Source organism: Streptopelia decaocto (genome assembly GCF_964273445.1).
Source record: "Streptopelia decaocto genome assembly, chromosome: 5".
Lineage (NCBI taxonomy): Eukaryota > Metazoa > Chordata > Aves > Columbiformes > Columbidae > Streptopelia > Streptopelia decaocto.
The window spans coordinates 41,884,457-41,909,519 of NC_138659.1; the positions used below are offsets into that span (position 1 = coordinate 41,884,457).

The 25,063-nt window shown below is 38.2% G+C and overlaps 1 long non-coding RNA gene across 1 annotated transcript; it reads right to left on the reverse strand.

Moving 5' to 3' along the window:
* Positions 1 to 4,580: 4,580 nt before the first annotated feature.
* LOC309440069 lies at positions 4,581 to 11,047 on the reverse strand. The gene is made up of 3 exons (XR_014184111.1): positions 10,965 to 11,047; positions 10,366 to 10,509; positions 4,581 to 4,688 (listed from the first exon to the last, which is right to left on the reverse strand). It is a non-coding gene; the product is annotated as an uncharacterized lncRNA (long non-coding RNA).
* Between the last annotated feature and the right edge of the window lie 14,016 nt (positions 11,048 to 25,063).

Sequence of the window (25,063 nt, forward strand, 5' to 3'; positions counted from 1 at the left end):
TGGGCATCAAATTTGTATGTTACATTCCAGAAAGTCTTTCTTGTAGACAAGTACAAAAGTGAAATACCTCTTTACATCTTAATATTTCTCTGCTATGAGTAGCTCTTTCATGCTGTCACAGTGAGTCTGCATTCAATCTTTGTTTTCTGTCTGATACATGCAAATGGGTATGAAAATTCCTCTCTCGGTTGCAGCTTCCCTGATAAAGAAAGACAGGCACAATTCATTGCCTTTATCAGAAACTTCAAGACATTGGATACCTGTACCAACATCTGAAGTGTTTTAGGATTTATTGTATCTATGTTTTTGGTCTCAGGTCTACAACAGTATTATGAAAGATGCAACCTTGTCAGACTGTTTTGAAAGAAGGTAAAAAGTGAACTAAAGTAAAGGGGAGGTGAAAAAAGATTGGTAGCAGGGATGTGAGTTTCATACAATCATTTAAGTTTTGCAAAACATTATGGAAATTGTAACATCTTATCTCTATGTCTCTATTTGTTTACATCCTCTAAGGATTAGTGAAAGTTTGATATCCTGGTGGACTGAGACAGCACTAGATGGTACATTATGGGCTTTGATGGTAAATTTTACTTCTTTCAATCCTATTCTTCTCATCTTTGGTGTCAGATTAAGAATTGCAAAGCAAGGATAAGACATGAAAAAAACCCACTTTCTCCATATTTTGTTCACATGTTGAGCTTCATCTGTGCCTGACTGGTGTTTCTGTATTGACTGTATCCCTCTCCTCTGTCATATGCTGTTCAGAGTCTGACAGGCTGGAGTCCTTGACCGACATCAGCTGTTAAGGGGCGAGGCTAGCTCCAACTCTGTCTTAGGGTTTGCTGACTTTAAATAACATGCTGAATAACAGACAACAGCAGTCTTTTAGCATGTTATGTCATGTGGAACAGGGCTCTACATTGGCAGGCCTGTGTGGTTGCTCTGATAGTTATTTTTCTGACTCTCATCTTGAGTGTAAAAGCTGCCCTTTCACAGCAGTTTTCTACTCAGTCTGTCCCATAGTGTTTAGTTTGTTAACTATGTTTCACCATTGTCTGAAGTCTGTATTGTCCTGCTCTGATTCCTCTCTCTGTGATGTTTCATCATTTACCCCTCCATGTTTTTGTCACTTATTGTCTTCATGGTAACAAGTTTATGGATGGCGTTTTCTTAAGCTATTGACAAAATAACAGGTGATTGTAAAGCAATCTCTTTGGCATCTGCACTTGAAGGTCAGCCTCTTGACAATTATAATTCAACAGTTAAAACGCTACTTTTAGACTGGATTCTGGCTATATTCAGCTACTCTTGCAAGCTAGAGAAAAGCTTATATTGGATACAGCAGAAGGAAAGTAGGCTTATGACAAGGGCTTCTGAAAACCCTCCATCATAAAGAAAAAGTGGCTAGAACTGTTGTTTCATGTGAATGGAGAACACAAGAAACTGTAATAAATAGAGATTACCCAAATAAATTATAGTCAGGATGCTTCTGTTGAAGAGCAAATCTGTTTTCATAAACAATTCCTACAAAATTTTCTAATTTCCATAAGCAACTTTTCTGTTGGTTAATGATTTATTCATCTAATGTTTCTACAGAGATCTTTGCTAGCTGTAAGAGTAGACCTCTTGATTAAAAATAAATCCTTGTTAGTTTTAGTTTCTACAAAACAGGTTGGTATTCTCCAAAGTTATGAGAATAAATGTTTTTTATTGTACTTTTGTTTTGGAAAAAAAAAAAGAAATGTTGGAGGCATTGAACTCAGTTTGTTCAGCTATGTGGTCTACAGGTCATTTGCTGTTGTATATTTATTTATGTAATTGTTTAATCTCTCCAGGCTGTGAGAAAAAGACTTTATAGATGTTTTGTAAAACATTCAGTTATAACTGTATTCCTGTAAAACCATCAGACTGAATAGGAACTGGTCTTTTCCTTCAGTCTACTGTTTTCTCCTCCTGTAAAGAAGAATATGGTGCAAAATAAGGAGCAGGTAGTTGTTTGGGTTTGCTACTTGAAACCATGAGTTTAATTCTGCAAGTTCACATCATTCTTACTGAGTGAGAGAGGGAAGCACAGAAAGGTATGTTGAAATGAACTCGCTGAAAGTGCAACTAATAGCTGTGCTTAGGAAAAAAGTGTGATTGTAGTCTTGAGCTGTCTCTGCTATTGCCTGCAATAAAAAATAAAGGACAGGTTTTAATTTGTTTTGCATTTGATGGCCCGGCCCTCTATTATTCTATTATTCTTTTGGCGTTGACAGTGTATATTGTAATCTTTTTAGTAGACTTCTGACTAAATGTAAAAGCTTTTACAATCTGTAAGTGGAGACATGAATGAGTTAAGATATTCCACCTCTCAGCAAAGCAGTAGGTGTTCTTCAAAACAGTTATGAGGAATATTGGTGACATGTTAAGTTTTCATGCTTTTGAAAAGAGAGAAGGAAACTTGAAGATTCTGATGAAAGCACTAGGTGTCATCCTGACATTTTATTGAACAAGTTGCAAACAACACGTTAAATGCAGAGGCTAGCTGGGATGTTATTCAGTTCTGTTTGCAGGCAGAGTATCACTCCAGTATTTTCAGCTGCCTGAAAAAAAAAGCAGAAGCATATCCATATGTCTACTTCTTCAGGTTGAGATAATGCACTTTCTTGTTCTTAAAGCCACAAGTTTTTTTCAGAGGACTGTTCTGGAAAGTGGCACACAGCTACAACAGGTGGTGGAACTGAATAACTGTCTTTGCCATTAAAGCACCAGCGACAGGTGGAGTATGATACGGGTATATGTGGTCACTGAATTGTGCAGTGCAGTCTACATCAGCTGAGGTAACCATGACAGTGAATGGTATAACTACTTAGGAAAAATTCAAAGCTGCTGCAGATAGTGTTATGACCATGCTATGAATATGGCAGAACATCAATAGCAGTTGCTGCAACAAGGCTTCAAATAAGATGAGCGTGAGGCTTTATGTACACATTGTAATGGTCACCTCAAGTTTGGCATCTCAAGAAGTTATTGCAAATATTTTCCTAAGTAAGCCCCTTGACTAAGTGGCAGTGCAACACTCCTACAACACAATCCAGCTCAACTATCACAAGAATGCTTCAGACCGCTGTGTCTTAACTCAAATTAGTGACCAAACTCTTTTTTGGAATGTTTTGTCCAGAAAATGTTACAGAATCACACAGAATCACAGAATCGACTGGGTTGGAAAAGACCTCAGAGATCATCGAGTCCAACCCTTGGTCCAACTCTATTCCGTTTATTAGATCATGGCACTAAGTGCCATGTCCAATCTCAGTTTAAAAACCTCCAGGGACGGCGAGTTCACCACCTCCCTGGGCAGGCCATTCCAATGCCTGACCACTCTCTCTGTAAAGAATTTCTTTCTAATATCCAGCCTAAATTTCCCCTGGCAGAGTTTAAGCCCATGCCCCCTTGTCCTATTGCTAACTGCCTGGGAGAAGAGACCAATCCCCACCTGGCTATAACTTCCCTTCAGGTAGTTATAGAGAGTGATGAGGTCACCTCTAAGCCTCTTCTTCTCTAGACTAAACAACCCCAGCTCCCTCAGCCTCTCCCCATAGGTCTTATTCTCAAGTCCCTTCACCAGTCTTGTTGCTCTTCTCTGGACTCGCTCCAGCACTTCAATGTCTTTCCTGAACTGAGGGGCCCAGAACTGAACACAATACTCCAGGTGTGGCCTCACCAATGCAGAGTACAGGGGAAGGATCACTTCCCTTGTCCTGCTGACCACGCTATTTTTGATACAGGACAGGATACCATTGGCCTTTTTGGCCACCCGGGCACACTGATGGCTCATGTTGAGCTTCCTGTCAATTAGTACCCCCAGGTCCCTTTCTGTCTGACTGCTCTCCAGCCACTCTGCGCCCAGCCTGTAGCGCTGCAGGGGGTTGTTGTGACCAAAGTGCAGCACCCGGCACTTGGCCTTATTGAACTTCATCCCATTGGAATCAGCCCATTTTTCCAGTCTGTCCAGATCCCTCTGCAGAGCCCTCCTGCCTTCCAGCAGGTCGACACTCCCTCCCAACTTGGTGTCATCAGCAACGTGATGAAACTTTTAGTTTCCATAGAATGTTTGGATATCTTGCTGAAGTAGCGGTCTTGCTACTGTAAGCAGTGGAGCCCCAAGTGACTAATAGAGGCAGTTTTTTGTTCTAGGAAAGGGCAGAGAAGCCATCTGAAAGCCTGTGCCAGGCATTCAGGGACTTGCTTGTGAAAACCAGCTTCTCCCTCTGAAATCTCTGCATGGTGAGAAACATTTGTAAACTCTGTACTGATAGGGATAATTCTTTTTCCTTTTTCATGCATTTTTAGGTGTTGCAGCTTCGAAACTTTTGTTACAGATTTTTAGATGCTTTTGAAAGCCAAGTGTGTGGAATGTTTCATGTAATTGCTTATTGTTTCAAAGGCAATATCCAGGTCTATGTGGAAAGGTTAGTTGACTGCTTACATTCTGGTTATGCAATGGCAGTGGGTCTAAATGAGGCACATGCAATTGCTTGAGCACTGACAACTACTAAAAAAACATAGCAGAATTATTTACTTCTTACTGTAAGTTTCAGAGGCACCTGGATCTTAACAACAGGAAGACACTGAGATGGATAGCTTGCTGCTAAGGAGCATTAGACTGTTAGGTCATAAATATATTCTTTTTTTTTAATTATTTCCTAAAAAAAAAAAAAAAAAGTGTGTTGTATAAATCATTTAAAAAGAAAAGAAATGGAGCATGATTAGGCTTCATGGTTGGAATGCTATGAAAAAAAGCCCAAGTGATATTTGTAGAGTTATACTAAACTTAGAATATGATTTGTGTGTGTATGTATATTTAATGCTCAATGGATACAGTAGGAAGCTTCTGACATTATATAGATTTAAATAGGTAGACAATAGTGGAGTGAAGGTACCAGTTGTTTCCCCCTCTGTATTTTCTTATTAATTGAATAAGGGCACTGTTATGAGGCATTGTATAAAATGGGAAATATCATTTAAATGGTGTGCTTTCTATTGTGAAAATAAAAACATTAATGCTATATACATGACCCTAATAAAACTTGAACCAATTCCATCTCTAAAATTTAATTTCTTAGTATCTTTCATGGTTTCACTAAAAAAGAGCTTGTACAAAAAATCTCTTTGTTTCATCTGTAGGATTTTCTGGGGTTTTGTGTTTCTTAGAACATGTAGACTCAAAGTTATTGTATCTGGCTCAGCAATACAATTTCTCTTTTACCATCTACATCACCCTCATGGCGTTTTAGTGCATTAACTAACTGGCAGTTTAGTGATTTTTACTGTGCTCAAATGGAGGCAAATGCTTTTTGTGTTCATTTGCAGCCAGTGTCAACTCTGAGTTGTGTGCTAAAGAAATTTGTATGAGCCAAGAGCTGTGTACCAAGAGTGACTGCTGCAAGGTGAATTCCAGCTCATGGTGCAGGCCATGACTCTGATTTCTAGGAATGAGCTTGAAACAGATGCAAGTATTGGGGGCATTCAAAAACTGTTTTAACATGTTTGTATGACCCCAAAATGAATCAGTTTTCTGTGGATGGACAGTATTCTGATTGGCTGTAGTCACCATTCTGTTCCAAAAGCTTCAGTTTCTTCCCATGAAAAGGAATAATAACCCAAATTTGCCATGAAATTTGGGTACAGTGAGAAAGGCCTGATTTACTCAGTAGTTTTTAGACACAGTTTTTAGAACAGAACTTATGCCATACATCTGATTGTGTGTGTGCAGTACACAGCTGAAGGGCCTCTATTGATTTAGCAGCATTATGCAAAAAAAACCCCAAAAATCAATCTTCCAGTAATAGCAATACATTTTATCAAATCATACAAAATGGAAACAGATCTAAGGTGGTGATGTATAAAATGTAACTTTGCCCTAACTGTTTTTGTAAGTCAGTTTTATTATTAACATTCTCTTTTATTGAAAAGGGTGAATATTAGCTAAGCCTGTTGCATAGATATCTTCACAATAAGCACCCTTTCTGTTAATTTAAAATAGTCTTTGTATTGGTCTGTGTCTCTGGTGAATTAGCCTGTGGGGAAAAAGGAAATATTCTGTTCTCCAGCTGGTGTGTATGTAGCTGGATCAAAGCAGGTAGCTGCAGATGGCGTGCATGGGGATGGCAGCAAGAGTTGACTGAGCAGTCGCACTCTGGGTATGTGGCAGAAGGGCTGCCGGACACACTGGCCTGTGCTACAGCTCCTCAGAGGGCAAGGATTGGGTCCCTTGGGCACAGCTGGGCACCTTGCCATGCCAGAGTCACCACTGCCCTGTGGAAACGTGTGCAGGGAGCCTTTTTGCCGTAGGGTGTGAAGAGCACTGATACAGTAGAAAGAGGCTAAATACTCCTGTCCGGTTGCTGAACAGGACAGTAAACAATTCAATTTCAGCTGTTCTGAAACAAAATGACATTTTTTATTCAACTATATGTCAGTATTCTTTTCACCGTGCTACTAGTTTTGAGAAGGAAAGACACTGGAATGGGTGCTGATTTCTAACAAGCTGAAATACCAGAAAGGGGTTGGATTAGTTGTGTTAAGTTGGTGCCAGAAGAGGTTTGGTTCTAGTTCTTGCTTTTTTTTTTTTCCTTGAAAAATGTATGACTTATCTGCCTAGCTTGTCTTTTTTTTTAAAAAAAAGTCATTAAACTGTAGATATAACAGCATTTAGTGAAATTATCCTCTGTAGAGCTAGATATCCTAGATATAATGAAATATAAATCTATTATCTTTACACCAAGTAGGATAATCACATACAGAACTAGTCCCCTGTGTGCAGTACTAAATAAAATGAACAGTGTATATTGGTTGCTGGAAGAAAAAGCACGGGAAAAGAAAGTTTGAGATATTGATTTTAATCCTGTGGAATACTTTGTTTTTCTCAAAAAGCATTTACCATCTCCATCTCTGGATATATCATATCTTAAAGATAGGTGCCATCCACCTAATAAGTTTTAACTAGTCACTACCAAATTTTAGGCCTTGTTTTTTCACCAATTTTTTAAAAACCTCTTACATTGTTTTCAGAGAATATTTAGAACATTGTTTAATTGACTGCAGTGTTTAAAGAGTTTACAGCTTCTCCTAAATTGATTTTACTCTTCTAATTTAACCTGCTTCTGAAATCTACTCTATTAGTACAGTTCATACAGAAATGAGAACCTCTGAATAATGCTTCTTCCATACCTCTTGTTCTGGTAAATAAAGGCTCAAACTAAGGTGTGACTATGGATGACTCAGAGCCAGGTTATGTGACAATGAACACTGCTCTCTACTTTGCTTCACTTGTCCTGCAGGTCAGTGGTGAACAGATCCACAACAATCTCTCTGCTGGCTTGAGAACTGGAGTACTCCCATTACCATAGTCATACATGAGCTGCCATAACACACAGATTCCTTGGTGAATGTCAGTTTTCTGTCAAATTGTTCCCAGAAGTGCCAAATTGTAACAGTGATGGGGCTATCTAAGAGAAATATCGTGGTTTTGATGATAAATTCTTATCTTTTAAAACTATAGGGTAAACAGTATGGAAACTGCTATTTTGATGACATATTGAGTGTGTAGTCTGTTGGCTTAGCAAGCAAGAGATGATCTGGTACAAGATACCTCCGAGAGAGATGCACTAAGCAATGATGAAAGAATCCAGCCCAAGAGAAAATGTTCTTCAGAGTCCTGTGGTTCAAATAAGTAACACCAAACACTTGCACAAACCTTGCTGTATTCTAACTGTCCACAAAAGTTTGCAGTAATGAGTTGGTTAACTGTGAATGGTATGTGAACATTACAAAAAGCAAAAACAGCAGGAGGAGAGGTATTTGCTCCTGCTTCACTGAAGTACTGATGAGGACAGTGGCAATGTCAGTAACTGTGCAGCATTGGTCCGAAGGAGAAAAAGAGATATCTGTTACAACCTGTTTGGAACTGATGAGATAACAGGTAGGAAAACGTATTATTAAATACCATTTTCAGTAAACACCTTTTGGGGCTAGTTTTACTGCTGCAAAGTTGGCTTTTATTTTGTAAACATGCCTTCCTTATAACCTAGAATTAATCATCTGTTCCTTGGAGCTATTGCACTAAGTACAAAAATTACTACACATAACCAGATAAAGAAATGTTGGCATTCACAACTAATGTGTTGTGCAGTTCTTAAGCAGCACCAGTGGCAAAATTCCAGCAACAAAAGCTTTGGTGTCTCTGAGCTTCCTGTTGTCTCTGAGGGAAAATAATTGTGGTTAGTTAGTGTAGGAGACATATTTAAAGACTGCAATAGCCATGAGGGTTGTGTGAAGCACGTGGGAGTAGGAAGTATGTGCCTACTAAGCCTATAGGCTGTTACTCATGGCATGCACACAAGATGATCTTTAGACTATCAGGCTCACATTTTCTATTAAATGTTTTGATTGCTCGTTGGGTGTGTGTGAGTAGAAATGTGATTTGTGTCCTCTAATTCATACATCCTATCAGAGGCACAGATTGATGGTGCCCTACAGGAGCCTGTGTCTTTGTCTTCCTGCAGAAATACCATCACACTCCAATTGTCCTTTAAATCCTCAAGTCTGTGCTATTTAGAGTTGCGGGTGTCTTTGCCTGCTGTTCCAATGCTAGAATGGTGCTTTAGTTGTCTGTTGCTATGCAGAAATGCACCACGTGTAATAGTGATAGAGGACTCTAATTCAAGAAAGACCTGAAGGACACATCCTTCTCTAACTGGCTTAGTTATCAGAAATGGTTACATGGTTAGTAAAAGAAGACATGAGTTCCAGAACACTCATCTTCTACAGCAGCCATTGCAGGAAACCAATGTTACTGTTCAGTACACAGACACCTACACTGAGCCAGGACACTCCTTGTCTGCAAAACAACGTTGAGCTCATGGGTTTCAAAGCATTCAGGGGACATGCCCATTGGACTCCAGTGCTGACAGCTTTTTTCAACCCTTATGTACTACCCAGACAGCTGAGCAGGAGTCAGGGAGTCTGGAGAGGCAGTCTAATCTCCTCTGTGTGTGTATGCAGAACAAACTACTGAAAGACGATGAGTCCTAGTACTGCTGAGAGAACTCGCAAAGTGAAAAAGACTGCTTTTCTCTTTTATTTTTAGAATCAGTTTGAGTCTGGTAGCAGTAAGACAAGCTTGCTTAATAGACTTCTATACTTGTCTGTGGTGAAAGGTCAATTAATTTAGTCCAGACCATGTCTGGTGGGACTGTCACTTGGACAGCCGAATTTGGCATTTGTAATGCGATCCCTTCCTATGTCACAGAAGCTCCTTACATGGAAGGGCTTTTCCTGTCACTGTTGATCTGGGGGAAGTCTGAACTCAGGTGACAGGTCTAAGAGGCTCCTCTGGGAATCTGTGGTTCCTTATCTGGGTATCTTTTTCATCTGAGAATGGATGAAAATGTCAAAAGAGAGGAAAAACAGTGGCAGTACAGTGAACTGAATTGTTGGCACAGATTGGAGCACAGAAGAAATAGTAAACAACTTGTTAAACATGGAAATAGAGATCAAAACAAATTAGTCAGGCATCTTTCTAGGATGGGATGTTAAATATATTATAGATACAGCATTATTAGTTAGTATCAAATTGGCTTTAGCTCTTTGTGCCATACAGATCACGGTACTTTTTCCCTTTGCCTCTTCTAATCAGTATCTCTCAATCTCCCTTTCCCTTTCTAATGTTTACAAATGATAGTGCTCCTCTGAAAAGATTAAAAATGGCTTAATCATATTGAAGGAAAATAGTATGAATCCTCTTCACTTTAATAGCAGTAAAATCTAAATATAGGAAATTGCTTTAATTGGCAAGTAAACATTTTTTTCGGTCAAATAATCTTTATCTGATGCAGGAAAGATCAGTAAAGTGGTCCTAATGAGATCTATGGATGCTTCATTTAATCAGATCAGCAAAGTAGTGCTTTAGTTGTATCTTAATTAGCATTTTATGTTCTACAGAAACATGCAGAAATGTATTTTAATACTTCTTTTTTTTTTGTTTAAAAACAATCTCCCACAAAAAATACAGAAGAGTAGTGGAGGAGTTCAGAGTAAAACAATCTGAGTTTGTTAAAACAATAAAACTTGTGTTTTGGCTTTGGAAAAACTTGCTTAATTCATCTGTGTCCCCATTTTTCAATCCATACAGCTGTTTAATTGTACAGTGTGGTAGCAATTGAACTCAATGCTAGAAATATGTATAAATTTATGTTCAAATTTATGTATAAAACCCCAAAAAAATTTTTTTCTTTTATAGATTAAAGGAGCAAATTTTGATCAAATTACTAAAACTTTGATTTTGAAGCATATGCACAGAAAGAGGCATCCTTTACTCACCAGTATGAATTTTCTGTTGGATTGGAACTTGACAGCATCCTTTTTATTTTACTGTTTGACAGATAATCCTCTTACAGCTGCTCTTCCATGGAAAGCTAGACATCAAGCTTCCATCTTTACCCATTCCACCAGCATTTTTACCCTCTATAACAGACATGAGATTTTCAAGAGTTAAGAAAAATATTTGGAACCATATAGAATGAAACACAGTCAAGTTATCAGAGTTGGTAGACATGCAGCTGTTGCTTGTTGCAAAATGTTTTTATCATTTTTACAAAACAAATATATACATGTAATTCTGGAGGACAGACAAGAAGACGATAAACAGAACAACATGTGCACTTATAGGATACTTATATATGTAAGCAGACATGCAAGGTCTCATTATATTAAAATATTACAGACACTGAAATCTACACCACTAATAACTTTTGTCTGTTTCTGTGCATAGTCTGTGCACTCATAATGAAAATTAGCAGACTAGGATTTGATTTTTATGAACAATTTCCTCAATAAGCAGAAGACCAGAAATGATGTGGAGAAAAGTACATGCTGAAATACAAAAAATTATCCTCTTTATTCTAAGTGAAAAGCCATACCTTCCCAAATCTCGTAATGCTCAGGGAAGCAGCAGCTTCTGTGAGGTGAGATGATGTCAGGTAAGTACAAAGGTAGTTAAATAATAGAAAGGACAAGGAATATTTTTGAAGGAGAGTTCTACATGGAAATAGAGAACCAAGTGATAAAGTCATATTTGGCACTACTGTGCAGAACAGATTGAGTTTTGGAGTGATACCAGAGGGTCTTCCCAAACCGCTACAGAACTAACTTCTATTAACCATGTGACAGAGAAGCATGCTGCAGATATGGGAAACCAGAGGAAGTTAAGACCATAGAAGACATTATGCCTCTGTTTACTTTACACTATGGTTTGAATTCCACTGTGGCATTTGAGGCTTGGGATTTAGAAGCTGTAGTACCCAGGACTATTGTATCTTAGTAAGTTTTCTATATGAATATGATATATATTTTTTAATTGAGATCAATAGATTGCTGATGGCAAGTGCAGGTTGGAGTGCTCAGGTGGGTTTTTAAAATTTGCCATATAGGTTAAATATAAATATATATCTATAAAACAACATTCAGATAGGGGTTGCAAAGAACTTATAAACCACTTTATCTTGTGGTATTTTTCAGTATGGTTTAGATTTATCTATGCATGTAAATTATCATTTTACTTCACACTGAAGCAGTATCTTTTTGCATTAATTTAACAGACTCTAAAAGTGGATATTTGAACATAAGTAGACCAGCACATCAATAACATTAGAAGTATTTATTGATCTGGAAAGATCAATCAGTCTAGAGGCTGATCATTTCTTTATGTTTCAAGAATCTTTTTCTGTCTGTTATTTCATTCATTGGACCTTTGGAACATTATCAGCATGAATAAATGTCCAAATTCCTGTTCTACCTTTGAAGTTTTTTATTTCCCTCATCCCACCAATTTTGAGAGAAGATGGTAAAATGACGTGAAGGTTTCTCACACTTTGTCTTGTTTAGCTTAAGCAAAAGCCTTTGGCCACTGCTAAGTAGGAATCATGTTCTGGCAGTTGGTTGCTCCTTCACATCAGATCTTGATCATATGAAAGCCTGCATCATTCTCCACACTTCTATGGCTTGCCCTAAAAATACACACACGATACATATTATGTAATGCTTGTCTTCTTTCAAGCAAAGCAAATGTTAATTAAAAGCAGGAAAGTACACCTTACGTTAATGGAAAATATAAGCTTTTAAGATTTCTTTTTCCTGGTTTAATTTTAAAAACCAGAAAGGAAACATGGGAATTGCATGTCTAATGTAAATGTAAGGAAAATAATTATATTACATATTTGTTTCTACTTCAGTACACTTCAGTCCATCAGAAATGCTTTTAGTGTAAGCGAATGTACATAATTACTGCTCTGCTGTTCTGATTACTCGTTATACCACAGACTGTTATGAGAAGAGGAGATCATTTGGCTGTCAAGATTTAGTCATAGTCGTTAGTACATCACCTTTATCTTCATACAGAATGAGATGTTTTACTGTAATCTGCTAGTGGTACATTACATGCACCACTGCATTTTCTAAACACGGAATCAATTATAACTGCCATTATCTTGTCCCTTACCTGGTGTAAGTGGACACTAATTTTACTCCACCGAGTGATATATTTTTATTATTCATCCTTTGTTGTCACATCTAGATATGCACAAGCACAACATAATGGGAAGGTCACAAGTACTATGTCAGAGTAAGAATTGAGATAAGGGGTAAAGCACAGGTGTTCACTTCTCATTCACTTTGGTAACATAATTTCATACTGACTGCACAGTGTTAGAACTACATTGCAAAGAATTCAGACTGTGTATAAACTATATAGAAAGGTAGACTTCCCCTCCCTACCCCCCCCAAATATGTACATATTTCTGGTTCTTACCAGGTGTTTTGGTTCTGCTTTCAGTTGTTCTTGAGTGTAAAGGTGCCAAAGGGTTACATGAGCAACATTGTTCACGATTCTGTGATTTCTTTTGAATGGAAGTAACCGTACTGCACTTGAGTGCTCTTCCAGAATTCACTGAGACCATCTGGTGATACCAGCTATGCTCAAACACCCTTGATCTGTAAATTCGTAATAGATTTTGGTTGGTATAAACTAATAGAGCTCTGGTGGCTCAAAATGTTGATTTGAGTCTGAGTTATTCAAATTAAACAGCTATATTTTTCCACATTAGGAAATGTAGTTCTCCAGTACCCTTATTAATTTAACAGGAGTAAAGTCCATTGTGTTAATTTTAGGCCAACCCTGTGAATAGAGCATGTGTGTTCTCTCTCATTTCTGACTTGGGGGAACTAAAATTATTACATCAGGAACATGTTCCTTCCTCCTCATACGTGTTCATTTCTTCCTTTTTCTGTTGACATTAGTACCGAAAGTGCCAGCAATAGTGCTTTATTTAGTCAGGGCTTTTTTAGGATAGCCTGACAATAAAGACAGTTCTACATGAAAGAGCTGTCTTAATGGGAAAGAGTTCTAGTCTAAGAGAAGGGATATGTGATCATACTGGACTGTGCTTATGAAAAACAGGATAGAAAAATGTGAATGAAATTAAAATTGTCATCTAGTGCTGTGCTACACTGAACTAAAAGCTGTTGTTGAATCTGTCTCTCCAGAATATGCTGTTCAGTTTATCCAGTAAGGTGGCCTCTCAGAACTGCTCAACAAACTGTGGTGCCTTACATTTGGGCTGGTTTTGAGTTGTAATGCTGGAATGAAGAGAAGAATGGGATTAGTTAATGGTATTTGCTACAAATAAACACATGGGAAATCCAGCACTTATTACTGAGGCTGCTATGGTGAACAAGGAACTGTCTGGGCAGGAGATGTGCAGGAGAGCACCTGTTGCTGCACTGCTGGGTACCTGTGTGGGTTAGTGACGGAACCGAAAAGGTGATGGGAGGGCAGGGAGCATTGTTTTCCTGAGTTCTGGGCTTTGGAGTGATACAGGTCCTTGTTATATCAGCATCTTCATGCAATTTCAGAGGTATTTTAAGTCTTCCATGCGGTGCACTTTCTGCTCAATGTGAGTTTGGCCAAGATGTCTGTTTTCCTTCAAGATTCCTCATAGTTTCATCTGAGGTAGGGTTGAGGCTTTTCTTTCTTTTTTTTTTTTTTTTTTTTTGGTGTCAGGAATGAGCTGGGACAAAGCAATATACACAACATACAGAACTGGGTGACCCCTTCAATCAAGTATTTTCAGGCTTTGATTGGCTTAATACCAGTGAATTCAATTTGGCTTTGTTTGTGGTGTGGTTGCTTGGTTGTTGTGGGTTTTTTTGTTGTGTATGTTTGTGGGTTGTTTTTTTTGTGTGTGTGTGTGTGTGTGTTTTGCTTGTGTTTTTTTCTTTCTTTCTTTTTTTTTTTTTTTATTTTTTCCTTCTGTCCAATCAGTATCCAGGAACAGAAATACGTAATTTCCAAGTGTGGGAGAATGTTCACAGCAACTGAAAGTCTTCAAAAACTGTGAGAATAGTTGCTTGTGAGAGTGTCTGGGAAAAGAATGAAATGGCTGCAGTGTGTCATTGGTACTGTCTTTTTCTTTAGAGAACTACAGCTCGCCAGTTAAGAAGCAGAAGCAATAAGGCAGCTCAGGTTATCAGTCTGAAAAATGGGTTACAAATAGCATGAATAGCAGTTGTCTGACATATTAGTTGCAGTGGATTGCTTCTGCAAATTTTTATGTCTGCATTGAGCATCAGTGGAATAACTCTGGGTATCAAATTTGTTAATAACATGGTTTGCACATCATTAATTTGTGAGCAGAAAAATGAGCTACATTAGTTATGTAAATGGTGAATATTTCTGACAGAGACACTTTGTCAAACTGCTTTACCATTTCTCAGGTGTTAGTCAAAGTGGTATATGATCAGAGTATGTGTGCAGCTCCTTATGGCAGTAAGAGAACTGATGCCTTCTCGTTCTGTAGGTGGGATGAAAAGATGCTTAAGTCCACTTAAGGATTCAGCATCCTCAGTCACATCTAACATTTTTGTGGTGGCCTTGTTAAACTTTATCATGATCTTCCAAGATTATGTTCAGTTTTATTTTGAAATAATATTCATTTTAGATTGAAGTTAAAGAGGGGTTGGTTAGTACTTAACATCTGTACTAAATTTGTTTCTTATCAGTCATACTAGAACTACTACAGGAAGCCACAGTACATCTACTGCAGGAAGAGAGAGCATCCTTTTTTGCTAAAACCAGAACAGCTGTCTGTCTTGTTTATTTAAATGTGGTCAGGTAAAACAAGGGTAGTATGGTTCCTAGAAACATCACCCTAATAAAAGCTCCAAGGAGCCGTCCTTTTTTGCTTGTGTGCTCTACCTTCATTTATGTGCTCTATATTACCTGTGGTGTTGCTGTGGTTAACACTGTGGAATATGCAGTTCCTATTTGCCACACAAACTCTACAGTACTTTCGTTGTTTCCTACCCTCACATGTGATTGGTAAGAGCAGACTGGAGAGCCTAGTGGGGAAGGGTGACATGACTGATCAAGCTTGTAGCATACTACCTTCTTGAACCTGATTCACAGACTGCCAGGTGCAAATCTCCAGGGAAAATAGAACAGGATTTTTTAAAGTTTCAATCTGTACATGCTGAACTCTTAGTGGTGTGTTTTTCTTGTCTTCAAAGCAAGAGACTCTTTAACCAGAGCAATAGTAACACCTTTGCACAAGTGAAAATTAGGATTCCTCTAACAAAATAGCAGTATTCTACAAAAATGCCCTGGTGCTGGGCAAAAATGCAGATGTTATTTGCACAGTAACTGGTGAGCACTAAGAGTGTGCATAGTTTTGTGTAATCTTTTCCTTTCCATTTCTCTACTACTTCTAAAGCTGCCAGTGCACAACTGAACACTTCTTTTTAGCTATTCACGTTGGATAAGAGGACAAATCTTATTATGCACGCTTAACTTGTTGTGGTTTGTGATTAAGCCAGAAAGCACTGTTTTTTCTCTCTAAAACATTCACTATAAAATGAGATTTAAAATGCAATCCATGTAAAGCAATTCGCATAGCCTAGATGATTATCCTGGGAAATTTCATCTGATGCTGGAACCCTTTAGGCTTCATAACAGCAACAGTACTAGCATCTTAAAAGGCTATTTGCAACTTTTAGTAACAGCATACCTACATTAAGCAAAACAGAAACGGTGGTCTAAACAGAAAAAAACACTATATCCAAGTGGCTGTGCTATAAAACGTTATTAATCCAGGAATGTTGCATACCTCCTGTGGCAAAAATGACATTACTGATATATTCTGTGGAATGTTTTCTCAAAGCAATGTTTAAGGCAAGTAACAATTGCAAACAGATCCAGTTGGTAGTATAATTTGATTGTTTATTAATTATAGTTGCCATTTCTGCTTAAATCTTCTGCTTCTGTGCTCCAAAACACTGATGCTAATGGTTTAAAAATAGATTTTGGACTGGAATAAAAGTACTATTAGGAAAAGGGTTTAGTTTAGTTGCTTTCTGAATTCAATAAGAGTTATCAGTGGTGTTCTGTGATGAGCTCTACAGATAGTGAATCTTTCAGAACAATGGGCCTTGATTTTGTGTTGTGTGATACTATCTGCACACTCTGATATACAGTCAAAAATAACTGCCCTATTGTAAGTGCATCCTCTGAGTTTTCATTTTTTAAAAAGTCAGATTCGAAGTGGAATAAACAAGGTTGCACTTCCTCAGCAGTCTAAATTTATGAGTCCATTGAAATGTAATCCAGCATGAGGAAAGAAGCTCCGAGAGCTAAAAAGTGTGCCCCACTGAACTGTGACTTCTTCCTCAACTTGCTTATGGAATAACAGTCACAAAAAAAAATAGTATTCTCAAGAAAGATATAAAGTGTTTTAGTAAGTTCTTACCCTTTATGGTAGAGCTGTAAAATATGAATTGCTCTGGATCCAACAGGATACAGTACAGGAAATGCAGGAGAGCATCCTATAACATATATAAAAGGCAGTACAATGTCTGCTCAGATAATAGAAAGCATTGACTGTGTCAGCAAATGAGCACAGAGACATTTCAAAAACAGTAGGTGAAACAAGAAAGTGTAACTAAGCCTTCCACTATAAATAGTCTAAATTCAGAGGAGAGAATTTGGAAAAAAGATCAAGATCAGTTTCGACAAGCAAAAAGAGACTTCATAATTATAAAAAAAAAAAAAAAAGAAGAAAATGAAGGGATTTTGTAGGTCTGTTATATAATACAAGAGAGGGATAAATTATGGTCTCAGAACAGCATTCAGGAGAACTATACTGCTAACAGATTTTGGTGCTTCTTGTTTTAAAGGAGAGTGGCAATGTAACCTGGTCAGCACAGTCTTAGACACCAAGAATTGATAGGATCAAACCCCATATACTACCAGTTGCTTTCCTCCCGTAGGCACATCAGCTGAGGCTTCATCTTCAACACAGTCATTCTCAGTCCTGACATAGTAGTAACTCTGTCAGTGCAGGAGCACTAATCTGTCTGGCAGCTCTCATGCAGGACAGTTGGCACATCTGGATTTTGCATCAGTATGACCTGGAATGAAATACCGAAAATGGGCAAATATCTGACACAAATGAATTAATTGAGACTGACTTTGCAATCTGTTTTCCTTGGGAAAGAGTTTTTATGACTGCAAATATTAATAGTCAAGTATGATTAAAAAAAAAATATATGTAATTAATGAACTCGCATATGATATCCCTGTAAAACTTTTCCATTACAGAGCTCGTTATGAATACCAAAGCAGATCACACAGTTCCTATCAGACTCATAACAATTGAAGAGATGCTTTCTTAGTGTCTCCATGAAATTTCAAAAGCAGGTTTACCACTTTATTTAAAATGTAAATTCTCAACAACTCTCAATAAGATTTGCAGTCAACACTTTGTAAAGATGAGCATGATATAAAGTGAAAAATTAACAAAATGTCAGAGAAATGGTGCAGAAGAGGCTCTCTAGCTTCTTTCTGTCCCAGTCATATCTCCACACTTCTATTTTAAACCCAAAGCAATATCTTTTCCATCTTTCATGCTGTTATTTTTCCTGTTGTTTAAAGATACTGTTTACTGAAAATAAATTAAAAAAAAAAGGGATAAAGAATAAGGATTGAGTGTTCATTAAAAGCGAAAAGATAGTGAAACATTATCCCAAAGAGGAGGGTATTTTAAGAGACCAATGTGACTGGACCAGGTGCTTTTCAGATAAAATGTCCACATGGTCAGATGCTCTTGATATGTCAGTTTTCTGCTCACGCAGAAAGTCAGATTCCACTAGGAAACCATGCTATTCTGCTACCTGGTGTGAAATATGAGTGTCAGACTAACACTACTGCTGGTTTGTGTTCAGTCTGCCAAGGATGCAGGGGGCAGAACTAGACCCAGCAGCCAGCTCATGCATGGGGCTGTGGAGATGTGTCTTAAACACGAAAGTTGAATTGGAGGCATGGAACAGTGAAAACAAGAATGCATAACTAAGCGTGCTCAGGAGTCATAAAAGCTGGTGGGGAGAAAGTCAGAAAGGCAAGACTAAAGAAAATTTCTAAAAAAAAACAACCAACCAAAAACAACCCTAAAGAGATTCTATCGACATACTTAAAGTAAGAAGGAAAACAGAGGCAAATACAAATCCAGGTAAGCACTATAAAAGAACGAGTGACAAGAAGACTGAACAAGTCAATACTATTTTCATGCAAGTCATTACAACATACGTTGGTTATATAATTAATGAAAATGGGGTTAATGAGGAGATAGAAGTGTGCAGGTCAATATATGAAATATTAAAGAGTGGTAAAGTTTAAGTCAGCAGAGACAGGACCAAGAAACTCACCCTAAGGCACTTGAGAATGGGCCAATCTCTACTGAACTCCCAAAGGAAACACGGTATCTAATTGTTTAAGCGGACTTGGGTAAATTTGCAGTGGGTCACCTTAACTGATTCCCAGGAATGTTCTGTACTGATTTATTACCCAGTCAGTTGTTACGTAGCTTCAGGATAGTAACACAGTACAGTTAAATCCAGGCAAGGTAAATCTGTGAACATCAGATCACATTAAGTTAATTTATTCCTCTCTCTGACTCCCCTTTTTTTCCCCTTCAGTTCTTGTAGTCTTGTCTCTGAAGTATATATATATATATATATAAATATATAAGATAGGGAAAAAAGACAGTCATAAATGGTCATTTTAGCAAATTTTAGCACGGGGTAAAGTTACTAGAAGAGTCCCATGAGAATATGTTATGGGAAATGTGTTGTTCAATGCATTTATAACTGAACTAAAAATGAGGTTTAGGAGAAAAGTAACAATATTTACAATTGAAAAATAAGGTCAGGATAGCCCAATGTAAAGCTGCTTAGGAAGAACTGCAGAACTGTTTTTCAGTACTGAATGACTACATGATAAAATGGCAGATGAAATCCTGTGTGATAAATGCAAAATTATGATCCCAGGAAAAATATCTTCTAATGCATACACCATGGTAAGTTTTACATTAGCTATTCCCATTCAGAAGGGAGATCTTTAAGGTCACTGAGAGTGGTTCACTGCAAATATCATCTGTGAGCTCAGCCACACTGAAAAGGCAAACAGACTCATAAAAACTAATAGGGGAAAAAAGGAGAACAAAATATAAAATATCTTTATGCCGCCTATAAATCTAGGCTTTGCTTGCACATTGAATACAATGTACAGTTCTAGTCACCCCTTGAAAAAGGACAAGGAAAGAAAATATGGAGAAGGGCAGCAAAGATGATGAGAGGTAGGGAATGACTTCTGTGTACAGATCTAATTACTCTGGGGTATACAGAACACAGAAAGCACATAGGTAATATCTCTTCACTGATTCTCATGGTGATCAGTAGTGCTGAGCACTGTTGCACTCAGTTATAGCTTTCTCTTTAGTTGGAATTTAGTATGGATATGATCTTTATGAATATGCATGTCTTGGTCCACACATTTAAGCATCGTTATATTTGGGTAGGTTTATAATTTTAAAGAAATATCTGTTATAGTACTTACTAAATGTCTTTATTAAAAGTGAACTCTGAACTATGTGAAGTTAGATATTTTAATAGTACTCTTAGTGCTCCTCACCCATGACTCACAAATCTCTATGTGAATCTCAGTGCTGTGGTCAATGTGGTTTTGGAGTACGACCACATCGTCCCTTGAAAGAGGATTGAGTCCAAGAAGAGACATTAGCTAATTTGTGAGTTTTACTCTGTCAAATGTCTCTCTATCCTTACTAGTAAGCTCTGTTTTATTATTTTTTCCAATGTGAGTTATTTATTTTTTTTGCAATAAAACTGAAATTGCATTATTTTTGGTATCAGAGACCATAGTGATTAGAACAGGAAAGACTAATGTCCTACAGGAATAGAAGAAAATGTTTCTCATGGGTTAAATAATTAGCTGAATTAGCATGGGGGATTTAATAACCTAAATACATTTTATGAGGGATAAAGATAATTGTTTTTGCTTTATCTCCTGGGATAATAGTGACTGACTGCAGATCTGTGCTTTACAGTTTAGTTAGCTATAATGATGCTGTTAATAAAATATTTTTACTCATGATGTGAGTGGCACAGCCCTGCCCTGCAAAACCTTCTGCCTTCCCCACTGCTTCCCCAACTTTGCTCCCTGGATATAGCGGCCATCTGAGAACTGCAGATTGCACAGATCTGTGCACAAGCCTGTTTCAGTGTTTATTGCACCGCACTGCAAAGGTGTTGGCCTCCACCATTAGTGCAAAATAGGCACAGAATACTTCAGACTTCTCTGCCTCACTCACAATTTGGCCTCTTTTTCCCTGAAACACAGTTTGTGCTAAATTTCTGTGACTTAATTTTGGACAGAACAGTTCCATGTTCCATTAATTGAATAAGTATGGAAATTGTGTGTTTTTTCTTGGGTTAGAAAGCAAAATATGACAGTGGGTTTTGCATTTCTGTGCTTGGGATGGAGGTTTGGCAGAATCGTTGTTTTGGAAGCATATCTTTTTAACAGTAAGGTCCTCATGCACACGCTGGAAGTTGAATAATTGCCCGTTTCGTGCTCTGAAGAGAAATGGGATCTCTCAGAAGAAAAAAAACCAAAAACACCACACAGATTTCACCATATGATTAAAGTTTCAGTTTAGGCTGAAATGGTAAACATTAGGGAAAAGTGAAACTTTCTACTTAGAGAACTCAGCTGTACCTTACTACTTCAGAAGATTTGATTAGGTTTAACTTGTTTAATTTTAGTATAATACTAATTAACATTAAATAACAGGAAACAGGTGAAGTGAGTACAACGAACCTCTCTGACAGCTGATTCATTGCCTATCACCTTTTACAACCATGGATGTATAAACTGTGATCATATATCTTTATTTTTTCCTGTTTAGTTTTGTTTCTATGACATTTAGGTTAATTACTCTTATTCAGCCAGTATGTGTGCAAAATGCTCTGATCCACATATTTTTTCATTTAGCCGAGCAACAAGCAGTGTCCCATGCAAAGTCAAGTGAGAGAAAAAAGAAAATAGGTTTCTCAATTAAAAAAAAAAATCCCATGGATTTCAAGGGCATTTGAGCTTACAGCCTCCAATGGCAAAGTCAGGCAGTGAAATCCTTGGGACTGAGCCATCTCTGAAACAGGCAGCTGCAACATAGAGTTGTTGGAATTGTTGTCACAGGAGCCTACTGACACCGGAGACCTGGATGACAGATCTTAAAACAGGCATAATCCCAGTTCATAAAAGGCTGTCTCCAGTCATAAAAAAAAATGTCAGAAAAAATTAGGCTTTGTCCCAGACACTGCTTTTAATCAGCTTAATCAGTGGTATGTGATTATGTGGCACTTCATTTATTTTAAACCCAAATTAACCTCTGTTACAGAGCCTCTGCTTAGTTTCTCTAAATTAACAATGGGTTATGACTTTTTGCAGCTGAAGTTGCATTAAAAAAGTACACGTGTGCAGAAAATAATAGCCAAGTATAATAAATGGGAAGTTTGTTATGCTTCTTTTGCAATTATGTTCCTTATTACTTATTTTAAAGAATAATGTTACATACTTTCTGTTGCATTTGGTTAAAGCAATTGCCACATTGCCTATTGCTGCATATTTTTGATACGTTTTCCTCTCCTTCCCCTACCGCTTCTTCCCCAAAAGCAAACACTGGACACACAGCAGCAGGACACCATTGTCTCCTCTCTGCAGTCACTGGGAGACACTGCAGGTGAAGTCACAGTCAGGATCTTGCAGAGGCAGGAATATTTCCTCAGTACTGTTCTTCCCCAGTGCTGGTGTGCTCTCTGCTCCAAGTCTTCTTCTGCCCCTTATTTATCTCACCTTGACTCCAAGTGTGGCTGCCTTTTATCTCTTCTGTCAGCTTGTCTCCCAACTACTTTCCCTTGAGTGTTCTCTCGACCCATCACTCTTCAGTTAGCTAATCCCCTTCTAATTTATCTGCCATTTGCAGCCCTCTGGTGACCCGTGCTTTCCATCCCTTGAATGCTGCCTTTTGTCTGGTTCAGTCGGTGGGTGTCCTGTCCCTCTAGAGCAAGTGCAGCAAGATGAGTTCAGGGGCTCAGCTCGTGAAAGGAAGTGCTGCAGTTCACAGAGAGTTACTAAACCACGCTCTGACCTCCACCCGTTTGGGGTTTGGGCATGACATAGATAAGACACTGTATGGGAAGGCTTTGAATCACAGCGTGGTTGTTTCTTGCTATAACAGTTATTTCTAGTGCTGACTTCAGTTTTGAAATGGCTGTTTGCTGTGATGAATTCTTGTCATCCTGCTGCATACAGAGATGTTTCTGCTTCCCCCAGCATTTAGTTCAGTACATATACTGCTCTTAGCATTGGTCCATCTGTTATTTGTTCTGTGGTCATTAAAAGAGAGTATAGAAATGGGCAAGGAAAGGTCTTCTACTGTTGCCGTTTGGAGTAAACTGAGGTAGGTATCAGCAATACATGTTAAGAGTCTTTGCTTTGACCTTGTGAAGTAGAGGACAATGCATTTGAAAATCAGAAAGCAGACTAGGAGAGAACAGAATATAAATAGATTTATGGAAGCGTCACTGAGTGAAGATGAAAGACGAAGTGCTGTTACAGTTGCTGTTCTCAAGATGAAACCTATTAGGCAATGCGAGTACTTTGCTGGCTGTCTCAGGAAGGTGATGCTGTCAGAACAGAGTTGGTAGCAACACCAGCTTGTAATTTGAAACGCAGAAGCATTGGAAAAGACAATTTACTCATTCTTGTGTGCACTTCAGAGCAGGTTAACCATGCGGGTAGGTAAATGAATCCTTATGCTGGTATCAAGACTTAATGAATCCAACTGTTTCTATTCAATCTGTTATTATTGGCCTTTCTTAAGACGCCTGTATTGCAACTGGTTTCCAGCTTTGCCTTGTGGATCTGTGGCTGCACGGTGAAATACAAACTGGTTTATGGCACAGCAGTCACTCCTAAACTTATGCCTAGAAGTCACATTTGAGACTGTAGAACTCCATCAACTGTAATTCCAAAGAAAGTTTGTAGTGATATAACAGGCACTATCATCACCAATGAATAGTAGTCTTGAATGCAAAAAGCCACAAAACTTTGGTTTCATTTCATTAGGGAATCTTTAAGGAGTGAACTAGTTACCAGTTCCAGCCACCTGTTTTCTATGATCATACCAATAAATAGAAGAAATCTTAATCTGCTGCTGATCGCTGGAATTTACCAGCATCTGAATTTTATGTAAATATCTGAAGGGCAGCACTTCAGCTTGTGTGAAAAGTTGGAGTATTAAAGACAACTTCCCTTAGCTCTAAGTCCCTCAAGATTCTCTTCAAGCTCCAGTTATGAAAAATAAAAGCAAACAAAAAAACTCAACAGAAGAGGTGAAGGAAATATGTACTGGCTACTATTGCTTTTCATCTTTGAGTGAGATTTATATTTACCACTAGTGATGTGAGGTAGCATATGCATTTAGATCTCATGGTCTGTTATACTCCTTTGCACTGAAGTAAAAAAAAAAAACAACTGTGCAGGGATGATAGAAAGCCAAGAATCCTGTATGTTGAGCTTCGCCACTGTTCATGTGATATTTTTCAACTCTGCTTTTTCTTTGAGCCATAGGACTTTCCCACTTGCCACCTGGAGAACCTGGTCAGTGAGGTTACACAGAGAATCTTAAGCCTGGCTCTGGAAACACAGGAGACAGGACATCCAGAAGAGCTGAGGTTGTAGGGCTGCAGTGGTGCTGTGAGACTTTTTCAAAGGAGGCAGATTTAGGCAGGAGAAGGCTCCAAGGAAAGCTAGCAATGGGGGGATGCTTGTCTGGTTTGTTGAAGAAGAAAGCAAGAAGGGAAGGAATGGAGACAATGCAGCTTTGCAATTGCCCTTTCCACTGAGATTTCTTTAATGATTCAAGCCTCATCTCTCTGCTGTACTGACAGAATGGGATTAGACACAAGGTGGGTGGGAAGGGAGGAGGAAAGCACATTGACTAGATTTTAATCAGGCCAGCTTCAAAGTTTGGAACAGAAAGCTGCTATGAGTACACGTGCGTAAGCATTAAGCTTTTCATTAATAATATTGATAGATTGCATCTTTTCTGCTGAGTTTTGCTACTGAAGTAAGAAATGGCATTTAAGTCACTTAACAGCATGTCAGTGATAGCACATATTGTAATATCTGAGTCTTGATGTCATGTGCGTGACTGAAGGCTGGGAGTCATTAAACTCCCTGAGAAAGTGAGGGTTGTATACCCACAGTTTCTCTGTGTTATTATTATTAATCACCTGCTTGTAACAAAGGACTACGTGTGTCTAAATGTTTTTATTATGCGTATACAGAATATGTTTTCTGGTTTGCTTCCTTTGTAATAAAAACAATGCTTCAGAACAGCAATGAAAAATTAAAGACAAAAGCATGTTCAGAGTCCAGTTGTGCCAGCTCATTTAGTCACACCAAAGCTTCCTTGTAGCAAGAAAGCACTGTAGCTGGTGAAAAGACTGCAAGGTAGCAGTCTGTGCCAATTTGTACCTTTCTGTAAGCACTGGGGTGGCGTAGGGTAAGTGGGAACTTGTTGTGAACCTCCATTCAGTGGCATCTGTCCTG